This window comes from Chaetodon auriga, chromosome 7 (genome assembly GCF_051107435.1).
Source record: "Chaetodon auriga isolate fChaAug3 chromosome 7, fChaAug3.hap1, whole genome shotgun sequence".
In the NCBI taxonomy this organism is placed as follows: Eukaryota; Metazoa; Chordata; class Actinopteri; order Chaetodontiformes; family Chaetodontidae; genus Chaetodon; species Chaetodon auriga.
This window is the reverse complement of record NC_135080.1, coordinates 27,266,938-27,281,878: the sequence shown is the minus strand read 5'-3', so window position 1 is coordinate 27,281,878 and position 14,941 is coordinate 27,266,938. Positions and strand designations below refer to the sequence as shown.

General features: G+C 41.5%; 1 pseudogene; it reads left to right on the top strand.

Annotated features, from left to right (window-relative positions):
* The first annotated feature begins 13,596 nt into the window (after positions 1 to 13,596).
* LOC143323618 (gap junction delta-2 protein pseudogene) lies at positions 13,597 to 14,703 on the top strand (annotated as a pseudogene).
* Positions 14,704 to 14,941: the final 238 nt, after the last annotated feature.

Sequence of the window (14,941 nt, the reverse complement as noted above, 5' to 3'; positions counted from 1 at the left end):
TTTGTGCTGCATGGTCTATTTCCCATACAAATTAGTTCAGGGTTACCACCACTCAACATCCTTGGTGCAAAAACCGTTTTTGTAATCACATTAGATTTACTAGTTCACGTACATTGTGAGAAAAGATACTCCTCCCAAAACACATGGAAGTTTGGCCTGTACCTCATTTTCATTCCTATTTGGAATCAAATATTTGTTGTTGTTTTTTTCATTTTTTTTTTTGTTTCTTACAATATGTTCTTTTTGTCAGGTCCTAGTCTGTGTCGAGTCTGTGTCACTTCCTGTTTTATTTTGTTAGGGTTTTCAGTTCCTGTTTTGTGTTGTCTTGTCTTGTTTGGTGTCTTGACTCCCCTTGTGTGTGATTGTTCATCGTCTCCACCTGTGTCTAATTGTTCCACCCCTCGTGTGTATATATACCTGCCCTTCCCACTGTGTCTTTGTCAGATTGTCTGCGTCCATTGCGAGTAGCTTTCCGGTGTTCTTCCTTGTATCTGCCTTTCTTGTCTTCGACCTGTTTTGTCCCTTGTTGCCTTTTGCCCAGCGTCTCTGTACTTTTGCCTTGCATACGGTCCATCTGGTTTTTTGAACTCTCGCCTGGTTTTGTGACTCTCGATCTGCCTAGTGATTTTGTACTGCTGCTTTTCCAGACTGATTTCTGTGTACCGACCTTGGACTGTTAATAAACTGCCTCTCTGCACCTGCCTGTCTCTGGTCTGCTCCGTGGGTCCCCAGTTTGTCTGTCCTTGTTCTGACACTTTTACACAACCATAGAGTAAAAAGATGATCATGCTATGAGTGTCTCTTACAAAGTGCTGACAAAAATTTATTTTGACTTTTTTGTTGTTTTTTTTTTTGTTTTGTTGTTATAGACTGGAGAGAAAAAATGAAAACCTTAAGAGGGATGAATATTGATTATAGTCACGGTATGCTTGTTTTTCTAGGACACATTTGCCAAGGGAGTTCAACTTGGAATCCTCACAGTTGTTGAAGATGATGTTGGAACAGTCCACTCAGCTCCAACTACAAGATGCATTGCCCTTGTGATTGAGGAACAGATTGTCCTGGATGATGTGTATGACCTCCAAACTGCATTTGCCCTTTTCTTTGGGCTCATGTATGCCCCTAACCTGGATTATCCAAAGGACTTGAGGTACACTTTTGAAGCCATTCAAAAGGTGTTCATGAACCTTGGTGCCAAGTGTTCTGCCCGGGTACAGGCCTTAAAGAACAGTTTGCTGAAATAGCCTGCCTGCAGGAGTGTGGTCTTGCTGAACTTTAATTAGTGACTGAAATATCATACCTTGTTGTTTTAGGTCATCCAAGTAGTTTTATCATTACAATATTTAAAATAAAATGGCCCAATATTGTTGTGTAGTGGCCATAAAGTAATACAGGTACCAGCATAACTTGTAAATGGTTGTTTTGGTTGTTTATTAACAGTTGTTGCTCACTTGACTGGATTGAGTGTTTTTTCATGTGTGTTACCCTAAAAACTGGAATGGTTTAACTGGATGTAGCAGTAGTCAGGCAGGCTGCATACTGTTGACTAATCTTTGTTGCTTCATTGCAGTGCAGTGATTACATGTTTATATACTATGTATAGTATAGCTGTATAGTATATAATGTAACTTATATGGTTTGCTTTTAACAAATAATTTTTAGATTTTCCTACTGGTGTCTACAGTTGTAACCGTCTTACCATTTATGTTGGTTTACAACAAATGTTTCTTTACAGTTCATAATTAACAATTCGTGATTTTAACATGTTTAACAATTTTTTTTATCAATAATTTATTATTTCCACACCAGAACCACAATTTTAATAGGTTACAAATTAAGGCATAGCATACTTGGAGAGTGAAGTTGAGGTAACAAAATATTTTAAGTTATAAATAAGGTTCTCTCAACAAGAAATATGCAGTGCTTTTGAGGTATATTTTAAATCTATATGGATACACAATTTTCCATTTTAATACATGAAATACTAAGTATTCATTAGATCAGTTCTTGAGTAGATCTGAAAAGTAATATTGAGTTAGACACACAGAGTGAACTTCTTAACCTAAGTTTACACAACACATTAGCCCTTAGTTGAGTAAAACTCAAAATGCCTTCGCAGCTGGTTGCTTTACTTTTTTAAGTTTTCTCAACATTTCTTTCCTTACAGTGTACTCTACTAAGCACCAAAACTCATCTAAGCATCCAAAAACCACAAGGATCACAAACATTTGTCACATTAAGGCAATATTTAATATTTACTGAACAGGCCAACACAGTGATACAGATCTGAATGGGTTAACTGTGAGCAGAACATCAGTCAATGAAGGCCCGGCTACCTTTTGTTTATATTTATTTGATGTAATTGTGATTTAGCAGTGAATGTGTGCAGCTACACTGCATTGAGAAGCAGGGCACTGTCTCATGAATGTATCCAGTGTGGGTCGAACACATTGAGGCCCACATCATACATGCGTTTAGCTCACTGTTTTAGCATGCAAAATTCCACTTAACACAAAGCACAGCTGAGGATGATGGGCATGTCATGGTTTTGCAGGTATTTGGTTGTAAACCAAAAAAATTGGACAAAGGGAATTTTGACCTGATGTTGGCACTATATTAAAGGTATTTTATTTTATTTATTACAATTCATCCTCTATGGTCATTGAATGTCTGTTCCAAATTTCACAATAATCCATCATATGGGTTCTTGCAATATTTAATTAACTACCAAAAATATCAACCTGCTGGTGGCACAAGAGGAAAAGTCAGGGGATCACGCAAGTCAGTAGGGTATTTTAAAGCATGAAAGCCTATACAACATTTTGTGCCTATCCATCAAGTACTACTAGCCTATCCATGTTGAGACACCTGACTGAATAAATGAAACATTTGACCTGCTGGTCAAGAGGAAAGTAGGAACCTTGGATATCTGTAGCAAATATAATTACACATCATCCAATGGTTGTCAAGATATTTAACCCTGAACCACAATGTCAACCTCATGGTGGTGCTAGAGGAAAAGTCAAGGGATCACCAAATTCAGTAGAATTCACTCCCTAGAGTCATGCTGCTAGAATGGTTAAAATATAAGATCACAGATTAATATGGTTTATCAGATTTATTTAATCCAAATAGAAACAACAGTAAGAAATCTGAAATTTCTCAACTGTGGGACTAATAAAGGTATATCTTATCGTAATTTACAGTTTGTGGTGTTGTGAGTTACATACCGGAACAAAACAGGAGCAGAGTGCAGTGAGTTTGTTCATCCTCCTGGGGTCTTGTCACAGTGAGGGTGTCAGGTTTGGTACCATTCTGTCTGCTATGTACAAAGAGAAAAACAAACCTGTCCTCACTCTCCATACCGCAGACACTGCACAGAGGGTCTGGGCTCGCGCATGAACTGTTACTCGTCTCATTCTCGGAAAGAAAGCAAAAAAGCATCAGCATCTTCTCATACTGTTGCCATGTTGCTTTTGCTATTGTTTTAAACTTTCAATGAAAACAAGCTGGCAGTTTTCTGTATTCTGAGGAAAGGAAACATTAAACACAACTGTGAAACATAGATTACAAGACAATAAATCAACAGCTATAGTCAAGCTAGACTTGTTATACTCATTTCAGTCTGTTTAACTATGATTCTGGCTGACCTGTATTGTTTCATTTTGTGCTGGGTAGGACATTCACATTTTTAAAAATGTGAATATCTACCAGGCACTGACAGATACAGATACAAATCATTACTTGTGTTTGAAATCTACCAACCATTATTTGCTAGTGGCTGATGCTACTTTCCCACCGTCATACAGTGAGAATTGATTTCCAGCTCAAAACAAACTACAGAGTTTGTCACAGGTGCATGGCATACCAAAATTGCTTTATTACTGATAAATATGTATGATATATTTTTATTATAAAATCCAACATTTTGTGTAAGAAAGTACATACTTCTGAACTGGATAACAGATAGAAGTCCCATTTAGAACACAGTGGCATAAGGCCATACTTGAATATGTTTCATTAGATTACTTGACATATTTGCTTTTTCCATCAAGTGAGCCACTGTATGTTGAATGTATGGAGAGCTACTCGGACTCTGGCTGAAACCTGCTGTCATTGCCCGTGCCCCTGGTATGAAAATCTGGAAAGCAAAGGAAATGTAGCTTGATTTATTCCTCTCTTAACTTGTACTCTTCGAACTGGTTAAATACAGAACCTTTCCATAAGCCTGCATTGTGGCCCCTTGCTAGCTTGTTCCATACTCTTTTTGTTTGAATGGTTCCCGGCTGTTCAGAAAAGGAACCCCCCCACACACCCCCCATTGTGTTTGAAATCTTTTTTGCACTGTACATTGCCAGCTTTTGTAGCCACATAGCACAATGCCAGTTTCAGATAGACTAGCTCAATATGTGTTGTCAGCCTATTCTCCCTTAACACCCTCAACAGGATTCATTTAATCAATGCTTAAAGATTGAAAATAACCATGCAACCTGCATGGCAACGGCTACTTTGTCAGGATTTATTCTGGAAAGCACAAGGTTCCATTGAGGTGAGTTTACATTGCATTCTGTTACCCTTCATTTTCATTTACTTTCTCCTCAAGGTCTATACTGTACAGTACAAAGTAGTTTGGCTAAATGAGTCTGACAAGGAATAAGATTGGAAATGAGGTAAAAACTCACTTACATTTGTACATGTATCAAGGCTCAAGCTAATGTTGAAGGCACAAAGGACATGTCTTCAGTAATCTTTCTGGGATTTTGGTAACCTGAAGTGCAGTTTACACTTAAGGTCTGCTTGTTAACGTTACACTTTCTGATTTAAAGGAATATGTGACAACTTGTTCAAAGTCAGATACCAATATATTTAAGATCAATCATCTTTGGATTCAAACCTTTTTATGTCACAAGAAATCTAGAAATACATAAATAAATTAATACAATGCCATTCCAGGATTCAATTCCTGGCAAAGTTAAGAAAACTCTGTAATCTCTAACAATAATGCACTGAAAGTATGAAAATGTTTTAATGTTTTCAAAAAAACAAATCCATAACAGAGCAGATTGAAATAAAAAGAGGTTGAAATTTCAGAATGATCCCAGCTTGATTTCTGGTTGCCTAAACACAGCATCAGGGGCAGTTCTGGGGTTCAGTATCTTGCCCAAGGATACTTCGGCATGTGGGCTGCTGAGGTCAGGGATCGAACCACCAACCTTCTTATAGGTGGACGGACGCTAAATGTCCTGAACCACAGCCGCCCTATAGTCTGTATTAGGCAAATGATTGTGAAATTGCTTTCAAGTGAAAATTCTTGGTTATTCTGACTTTTGATGTCAATGCGCATAAGTGTACAGTTAAAAATGACATCATGTCAATACATTATATGATGGTGTAGTTGCCCAGTGATTGAGTGACTGAATTATTGTTTTTGTTTTATTTCAGGCAAAAAAAACTGAGCAAGAAAATAAGCTGACAAACGGAGGAGAAATTGCTTTAAGAGACTGTTGACTTCATGAACGGCATAAAGAAACACAAGAAACACACAGCCAAATGTAGACATAGCATTCAGCAAATGAAAAGGGACCTACTTCACCTCAAGCACAAGTAAGCAAGCTGCTCAGGCAAACCTCTAATGCAAATGTAAGAAGAGCAATTTGGTTTCATACTGTATTAGCTAAGAACACATACACACACACACACGCACACACACACACAAATGGGGCTTTTCATATAAGAGGTGGCATCGCCTGTCTGATGAATCAGCTGACACCAAAGGAAGCTGATAAGCAGAGTTGCTTGTGCCCTGAAAGCAAAGAACAGGTCCCTCTACCTCCATGATAACAGTAGGGGACTAGTAGGGATTACAACAGGGAAGAGGCAAACAATAACAAGAGCCAAAAACTGCACAACCTCCTATTCATTGTTTTGCCATCTGCGCCCTTTCTGCATCCATCCCTTATTGACAAATAGAGAAACTGGCATGTTCAAGCTTCGGCATGTTAGATTCAACTTTATTGTTATGGTCTTCGTAGACACTACTTACAGTCTTCAATGGCAGCTAGCTGGGCACTGGTGATGTACTGGGCGGTTTTCACCACCCGTTGTAGGGCCTTCCATTCAGAGGCTGTGTAGCTGCCATACCAAACTGAGATGCAGTTGGTCAGGATGCTCTCGGTGCAGCAGTAGAAGTTAACCAGGATTTGATGAGCCAGGATAACTTTCTTCAGTCTCCTCAGGACGTAGAGGCGCTCTTGAGCCTCCTTTCTCAAGGTGGAGGAGTTGAGGGTCCAGGAGAGGTCCTCAGAGATGTGGACGCCCAGGAACTTGAAGCTGGAGACAGGTTCAACCTCAGCCCCATTGACGTGAATGGGAGTGTGACTGCAGCCTTTTTCTTTTCCTGTTGTCCACGATGAGCTCCTTGTTCCTCTTGGTGTTGAGGGTCAGGCTGTTGTCAGTGCACCACATTTCCAGCTGCTGAACCTCATCCTTGTTGGCTGATTTGTCATTGTTGTTGATCAGGCCTTTCACCGTGGTGTTGTCTGCGAACCCGATGATGGAGTTGGACCCATGCACAGGCATGCAGTTGTGGGTGAAGAGGGAGTAGAGGAGAGGGCTCAGCACACAGCCCTGTGGGATGCCGTTCAGGGTCAGGGTGGTGGAGGTGTGGTTGTCTAACCTAACAGACTGGGGTCTGTTGGTCAGGAAGTCCAGGGTCCAGTTGCCGAGGGAGGCGCTGATGCAAAGGTCACTGAGTTTGTTGACCAGCTTGGAGGGGTTGACTGTATTGAATGCTGAGCTGAAGTCGATGAACAGCATCCTCGCATAGGTGTTGTTCTCCAGGTGCGTCAGGGTGGAATGCAGTGCCATGGAGATAGCATCCTCCATCGACCTGTTTGGTCGGTAGGCAAACTGATGTGGGTCCAGTGTATGGGGAAGACAGCATTTGAGGTGGGCCAAGACCAGCCTCTTGAAGAACTCAGTGATGATGGGGGTGAGTGTGACGGGGTGAAAGTCATTAAGGCACACTGCAGCTGACTGCTTTGGTACCGGCACAATGGTGGTGGTCTTGAGGCATGTGGGGACTGCTGCCTTGGCCAGTGAGAGGTTGAAGATGTCAGTGAAGACCCTAGCCAGCTGTTCTGCACAGGCTTTGAGCATGCGGCTGGGTATGGGGTCAGGCCCAGCAGCCTTACGGACGTTCACCCGGCTGAGTGCAGAACACACGTCATACGTGGAGATTGTGATGGGATGTTTATCTGGGTGGGGAGCAGTTTTGGTGGCTGGTTGTGTGTCTTCCCAGTCGAAGTAAGTGTAGAAGTTGTTGAGCTCATCAGAGAGGGAGGCATTGCTGGTTGGTGGAGCTGTCTTTTTTGGCTGAGTCTGTGATGGCCTGGATGTCCTGCCACATGTGGCGGGGGTCGGGTTTGTTGTGGAAGTGCTCCTCAATCTGTAGCTTGTGAGTGTGTTTAGCTTCCCTGAAGCCTCTCCTCAGGTCAGCTCTGGATGAGCTGGTTGGGGAAAGTTCTTATCTGTTTGTGGGTGGTGACGTTATCAACACGTGTTGATGTAATCCAGAATGGAGGAGGCATATGAGTTAATGTCTATGTATCCAGCATGTCTGTGTGTTGGAATTGATGCTGGAGAGTGGCGTCCACTCCCTACTCCGCTTCTTTAGCAGTCCTCACTGATGGCTTCACACGTCTGATGAGTGGTGTGCACTTGGGGAGTAGGAATGAAAGGTGATCAGACTGTCGTAGGAGGGGGAGGAGGGTGGCTTTGTAAGCCTCAGGAATGTTTGTATAAACATTGTCCAGGGTTTTGTCTCCTCTCGTGGGGCAGAAGACATTTTGGTGAAATTTGGGGAGAACAGTCCTCAGGGTGGAGTGGTTGAAGTTTCCAGCAACAATAAAGGCTCCATCAGTGTGTGCAGTTTGTTGTTTGTGGGTAGCAGCATACAGTTCTTTCATCGCTAGTTTAGCATTAGCATCCGGGGGATACAAACTGCAGTTATCACAGTGGATGTGAACTCTCTAGGCAGATAAAAAGGCCTGCACTTGATAATCAGATATTCCAGATCAGCAGAACAGTCTCTCTGATAAGAGTCTGAACACCAACTTTTGTTCACATAAATACACAGTCCTCTGCCCCTGGTCTTATCGGAGTGCTGTGCTGTTCTGTCCACTCTGAAGATGTGGTGTCCCTGCAGCTCTATCATGTTGTTTGTTATGCTGCTGTTTCAGTGAAAATCATGAGGAAGTCCAAAGTCTTGGCTCGTCAATTTTGTTCACCACGGACCGAACATTGGCAAGGAAGATACTGGGTAGTCATAGCCGGTGCGGGGTTAGCCATAGCTTAGTCTGTAGACCTCTGAGCTACCCTCTCCTTTGTTTATGGTCTTGACACCACCAACGGTCGCTTCTGGTCGGCATAGCTGAGTCAGTCGGCCTCGCTGTCCTAGCAATCTTTTGGGGTAGCTGGAGTTTGTCGAATACACTGCTTGTGCATCGAAATCTTAAATCCAAAAGTTGTTGTCTGCTGTAGGAAGTGTTCACAAAGCTGTAATGAGCGAACAGGCTCAAAATCAGTAAGAAAATAATAACTATAACGCGAATTCTAGTGAGACGCTGAGCCTTGCATTGTGCTTACGCTGCCATCTTGGTTGTAGAGGAGCTTCATGAAAGTCTAGGGTTTGTGTCATTAACCAGTCAAATCTTGATGTCCTTGCTTAGTCTGTATGCTGTGACACCTTGAATCATTGGCGTATGGATAGTGCTCTGATTGCAAGATCAGGTCCTATCCCTTGGCCAGCTGATACAATGTCATGAACTGTGCCCTCTTCATTCAGTGGGCAACTGTTGACAACAAGAATAAGCAAATGTAAAAGGTCATCCTCAAACAGCAAGTGGAGAGCACTCAGGCAGAACTTGCTGAACTGTTTCGTTCCTCAAAAAGTACAGTGAGATCCAAGTTGTGCATTTTGGTTCCTCTCACCAGCAGACCACCGTTCATACACATGTGTTGTATATAACCAGTACTCCCATCTGCTTCACCTCTGTGTCTCCATTGACATGTAATGGTCCACTGCAATATGGCATTCAGTGGTTGAATATGTCTGAAAGGAGCATCCCACCATTTCATGGGAGTTGTCCATTTTTTCAGTAACAGCCCATGCACACAATAAAGGAAATGAGAAAATTCCTCCATCTTGAGTACTGAGCTCTCCAATGATTTGAGGCTGGGATGTGGAACTGTTTTGAAGGCATGGGAAAAATGCTCCTGATGGGGTTGGAGGGCCATTTAAGAGGACAGTTGATAGGCTTGCCAGTCAAAGTACGGACATTCTAGACAATGGTATGCTTTTACAGTTACTGAAAGTCTCCCAACAACCAGCAAGCTTTTAAACTATGAGAAGGAAGCTGTTGAAAGGGCAGTGGAGGAAATGAGGTCCACAATGATGGTCTCCCAGGTGGTCTTTTTTGACCCAGGAAACATTCCATATTGTGATGTTTGCTATCCTTGCTCCACACAGAAGAATCTCAATTGGGAGTTTTTGTTTTGATACAAATCAGATCTCCTTCAATAATGCAAGTGAGTCATTGACTATTGCACTGACAGACAACATAGGGCAGAGGACAAATGTCCAAGGGAAGTGATGTCCTCTCACCTATGATGCCACTGTGTACCTAGTGGTCATACTTGAAATAAAAGTCACTGCAGGGTGAAATACAAGCATCACATGGGCCCCTTCCAGTTCTGCTGGCCCTTCAGGGGCAATTTCCCCTGAAGGGCCAGCTAACTCTAATTCCTGCTCCTCAACACATCACATCACATTATGTTGAGATTGACATAGAGATGGGGTCAAAACTGGTCAAATGTGAAAAGAATTTTAAGACTTTATAAAGAATTTATCAACCAATTTACCTACCATGAAGTCAATGTTGTTGTGACTGGATTAATTTATCACAAACTTTGGTTAATCTGTTACGTTATTCTGTTCATTTGTTCATGTGTTATCTAGTCTTAACAAAAATATTTGGTCTGCCTAATTGTCAGCTCAGCACTAAATATATTTAAATGTTTTTTGATGAGTTAGTGCAATAATTCCAATCTGTTCATTATTGCAATGTGTTACCTCTGGGACTCAGTTACTTCTATTGATATGACCTTGAAACTTTAAATAATTTGAAAATGTATATATTGAAATACATGTTTTACATTGCTCTTGTTTAGATGTAGGGATAACAAGCACACACGTGTAGAGAACTTGTGGATCAGCCATCAGTCAGTTGCATCTGATACTCTGATTGGTCCTCTCAAACAAGCTTTCAAAATTCACATTTGTTTAAAAATAACTGTGAGCACTCAGAGTAAATAACATTTTATATCAACATATTAAAAATTTGCACAAAATGTGTTAAATTGCAGTATTTGTTCAACCCCGTTACTCATTCCTACTCTGTTAAACAAAGTTCAACCCTGTTACTTAATCATTTTTACACAGAGACTTTACAGTGATGCTTCCTATAATAACACGAAGAAATAATGACTTTATTAAGATAAAATGATACTCATATGGTACTCACATTGGTAATATTTAAGTCTTTAACGCCCACAAAAGTGACAAAGCACAGCAATGTCTTAGTTGCAACTTATGTTGAGAGGTTTAAAAGGATTATATTTAACATATATTAATTATATCTAGAAAAAGAAGAATATGTTCAAAAAACCTAATTCAATATTGGGGACAAGGTATTGAAAACAGTGCGCATGTCAAGAAAAGTTACAACATACAACGTCTGATGACCTCAGGTGTGCAAATAACATTGTCTGAAGGTTCATCTTCTTTGATTAGGACTTTCCCTTGAAATAAACCTGAAAACAAAGTTTCAGATCCAACTTCAGCTCCATGAATTGCATATAATGTTGCGCAAAGATGAACTGTGGATTTGAGCATTACGCACTGTGTGTTGGAAACTTTTTCGACGATCAACGATTGTAGAATTGTGCCAATGCAGCTGAGATGTTTTGGAGCAGAGTCTGCTGCAAGTTTTGTTGATTAATTTTGGGGAAACAAAAAAAAAAAAAAAAAAAAAAAAGCCATTGTTTGGCTGTGTGATGAGATTAGAGTTGTTGAATAGTAGGATATGGTAAATTCAAACGCACACACAAGACTGGCAAAATAGTCTTGGCTATACTCACACAGAGAAAACTCGATAGTCACAGGAGACATCAGGATGCTCTCGGCTAGTAGAGCTGAGAGCAGACCTTAAATACTCCTGGCCCAATCAGCCGGATGCCGCACAGGTGCACAGATGATTGGCCGGAGCCAGCTGGGTGTAGGAGACCACACCCAGCCTCTGACAGACAGGGGAACAGGCAGACAGACAAATAACACTAAGGGAAAAGGGAAAAAGGAAAACTCTAAGGACAGACAGGCAGCGGATCCTAACATCAACTTGTTCTATCTCCTGAGCAACAGTGGCCCCACTCTGAATCATGACCACTGGGTTCAATAAACAGCTCCATTTCATCTTTCAGCTCCTGGTTGGGTTTCCAGGCTACTGTCCTTCTCCTTGTTGCCTCCTGTAGTATGGATGCAAATGCTAGGTCAGCTCTTGAACTCTCTTCTCTTCTCTTCTCTTCTCTTCTCTTCTCTTCTCTTAACCCTTAGATGCATAAGTGGGGTCAAAAATGACCTCAGTGGTTGTTTTTGCAATATCTTTGTCATTTAAATTTCTTACCATTTGATCTTCCATGTATTCCTCAAACAGGTTATCTTTGACATGAGGCCATTTGGATTTGTATCTAATTGCTATATTTTTTAAGGAATTGCATTTTTTGTATCAGTACCACACTTTTCCATATGTGGGGTCAAAAATGACCCCAAGCATCTTCTATGGAATTCCATAGTTTAACCCTAGGAACCTTTGATTTTTATCAACTGTGACTGTCAGGTATACATTTACTGTTGATCCACATATCTTATGCCAGCAGTCTCACCACCCTGAAGGTTATTTTTACACAGCAGCATACCTGTAAGTATTATCATCATTTTTATACCTCATAATATGAGCTGTTATAAAAATGAACTTATTTTCCACATCCATGAATTTTGTGCGATAGTGTTGTGTTATTATCATCAAATTACTACTTTGTAGCTAGCTACACTAGCTAACTAAACTAACCCTAAGCAAACTAAGCTAAATAAGCTAACACTAGGTAACTAAGCTAGCAAACATCATTGCATTTGTTGTGCAGAGAAACAGACTCTTACTATGATATTTATAGCTTCCTGTAGTAAAATCTAACCAATTAGGTGGCCTATTATTATATTCCCATTATTATACTCAATGATATCATAAGTGTGTGTGCGTGCACGTGTATGTGTATGTGTATGTGTGTGCATGTACTTATGCAGCTACATATTGATTCATAGTTTTGTGTGCCAATCAAAAAATATTCTTAAATGTTCTCAGCTAGAGTATCATGGTTGCTAGGATGCCTGCAAAGATTTCTTTGGACCTTGCCCTAGAAATGATCCTGGAAAGTGATGAACCCATCATGGGGTTTGACTCAGGATCTGACAGGCCATCTAGACATGCAGGGTCACATAGAGATCAACCAACATGCCCCCCCCCCCCCCCAGCAATTAACATGTGAAATATGAAATTAGTTGACCAAAATATAATAAAAAATAATCATCTTTACCAAAAAGGAAAGAAATTCCTTAAGTTTACAGCTTAAAATGCATTCATTTTAACTGGGGTCATTTTTGACCCCACTCATGGAAGAGTGTAGGTATTGGTAGGTCATGCATCTAAGGGTTAAACTCTCTCTCTTTGTCTGGGAGGCAGACACTATCTCTACATTTAAGAGTGGGCTTTCCTTTTTGATAAAGCTTATAGTTAGGGCTGGCTCAGGCTTGCCTTGGACCAGCCCTTAGTTATGCTACTATAGGATTCGACTGTCAGGGGACTTTCAATGATACACCAAGCTTCTCTATTCTTCTCTCCCTCTCCACCTGCACACTTTTATGTCCTACCAATGCACATTACTAACTTAGATTCTTCCTCTGAGTCTTTGTGCTCTGTCATTTTGCGTGTTCCCATGGATAGTGGTTGAACCTGGATTGTGGATTATAGTTACATCTCTTGCCATGGCCTTGCCCTGCAACTGATACTACTATTAGTCATATTTCCATTATTTTTACATCCATAGTGCTGCATTATGTACATATACAATTTGTTACTAATACATGCATATGTCACATACATAAATATATCATACATGTATATACTACACTATATATACTACATATAGAGTCCATTATAGAGCCGTCATCTAACCCCAACCCTGCTTTTTTTGTTGAAATTATTTACATTTGTAAAACCAATATAAAGAGTAAGTAATGCATATTTCCGCCTCACTCTCTATTTTTGTGTATATGACATACCACAAACACAAATTAAAAAGGGCTTTAGGGTTCAACAAAAAGTTTGAAAACCATTGATTAAGACAAAAATCTCTTTCTCTTACATGTCCTATTTATAATAACACTGATCACATAATATTTTACTTTCTCTCTAAGGTTAAGCCATGGGTGACTGGTCCATACTTGGTCGCTTCCTGTCTGAGGTCCAGAACCACTCTACAGTGATAGGCAAGATCTGGCTCACCATGCTGCTCATTTTCCGTATCCTGCTGGTGGCCTTGGTGGGTGACGCTGTGTACAGCGATGAGCAGTCCAAATTCACCTGTAACACCCAGCAGCCTGGATGCAACAATGTCTGTTATGACACCTTTGCTCCTGTTTCACATCTACGATTCTGGGTCTTCCAAATTGTGTTGGTCTCCACCCCATCCATATTCTATATAGTTTTTGTCCTGCATAAGATTGCCAAGGATGAGAAGCTGAATGGCCGAAGGGCACAGGCGGTAGCCCAGAGTCCTCCCAGACAGAGATATGGGCACATGGGGAAAGATGGCATGGAGGGCTTGAGAGTTGGCATGCCTACCTACTGTCCTCATTACAAGGAGGACTGGAATGAAAGGGAGAGGGAAGGAGTAGAGAAAAGCTTTCTGGAGGAGGATTATGGTGAGGTAGAAGAGGACCCAACCGAACAGTCCAACCAAGTTCTGCTCATCTACATCCTTCATGTTTTACTACGATCTGTCATGGAGATCACCTTCCTGGTAGGCCAGTACTTCTTGTTTGGGTTCGAGGTGCCTCACCTGTACCGCTGTGAGACTTACCCTTGCCCTACTCGTACAGATTGTTTTGTGTCACGTGCCACCGAGAAAACCATATTCCTGAACTTCATGTTCAGCATCAGCCTGGGCTGCTTTGTGCTCAACATCGCAGAGCTCCACTACCTGGGCTGGATCTACATTTTCCGCATCCTCTGCTCAGCCTGCTCCACATGCTGCAATCAAGAGAGAGACACCATCAGAGTGTACTCAAACCACAACCCTCTCCTGCTGCAGCTCAGGCATTCTTTGAGGGGCCAGCTGGTTCTGCAGACCCCAGCAGCCATGGCCCCAGAGAAGAGTGGATGCCTGCTCACACATGCCCCAGCTATCTCCTTTGAGACAGACTCAACGGTGGAATGCACTTCCAAGAGAAGTCCAGAGAGCAAAGACAGGGTGAAGGTCAAGCTGGCCAACATGGCCAGGTTAGGACGAAGTAAGAAGTCTTGGATATGAGAGTGACATTATTCTGTAATGACATCTATTTTTTTAAAACAGCCTGAGAAAGGGAACTGTAAGGCCTGAAACATACCCTACAAAGACATGTAAACATATACACTTTGGGCTCTATTTTCATCCCCGCCGCTGGCGGAGCGCAGGCTGTGCACCCCACGCAGAAGTATTTTCGTGCAGCGCAGGCAGGCGTGCAGCGTACTTGGTATTTTGGTAAACCAAGGCGCACAGAGGTACGCCA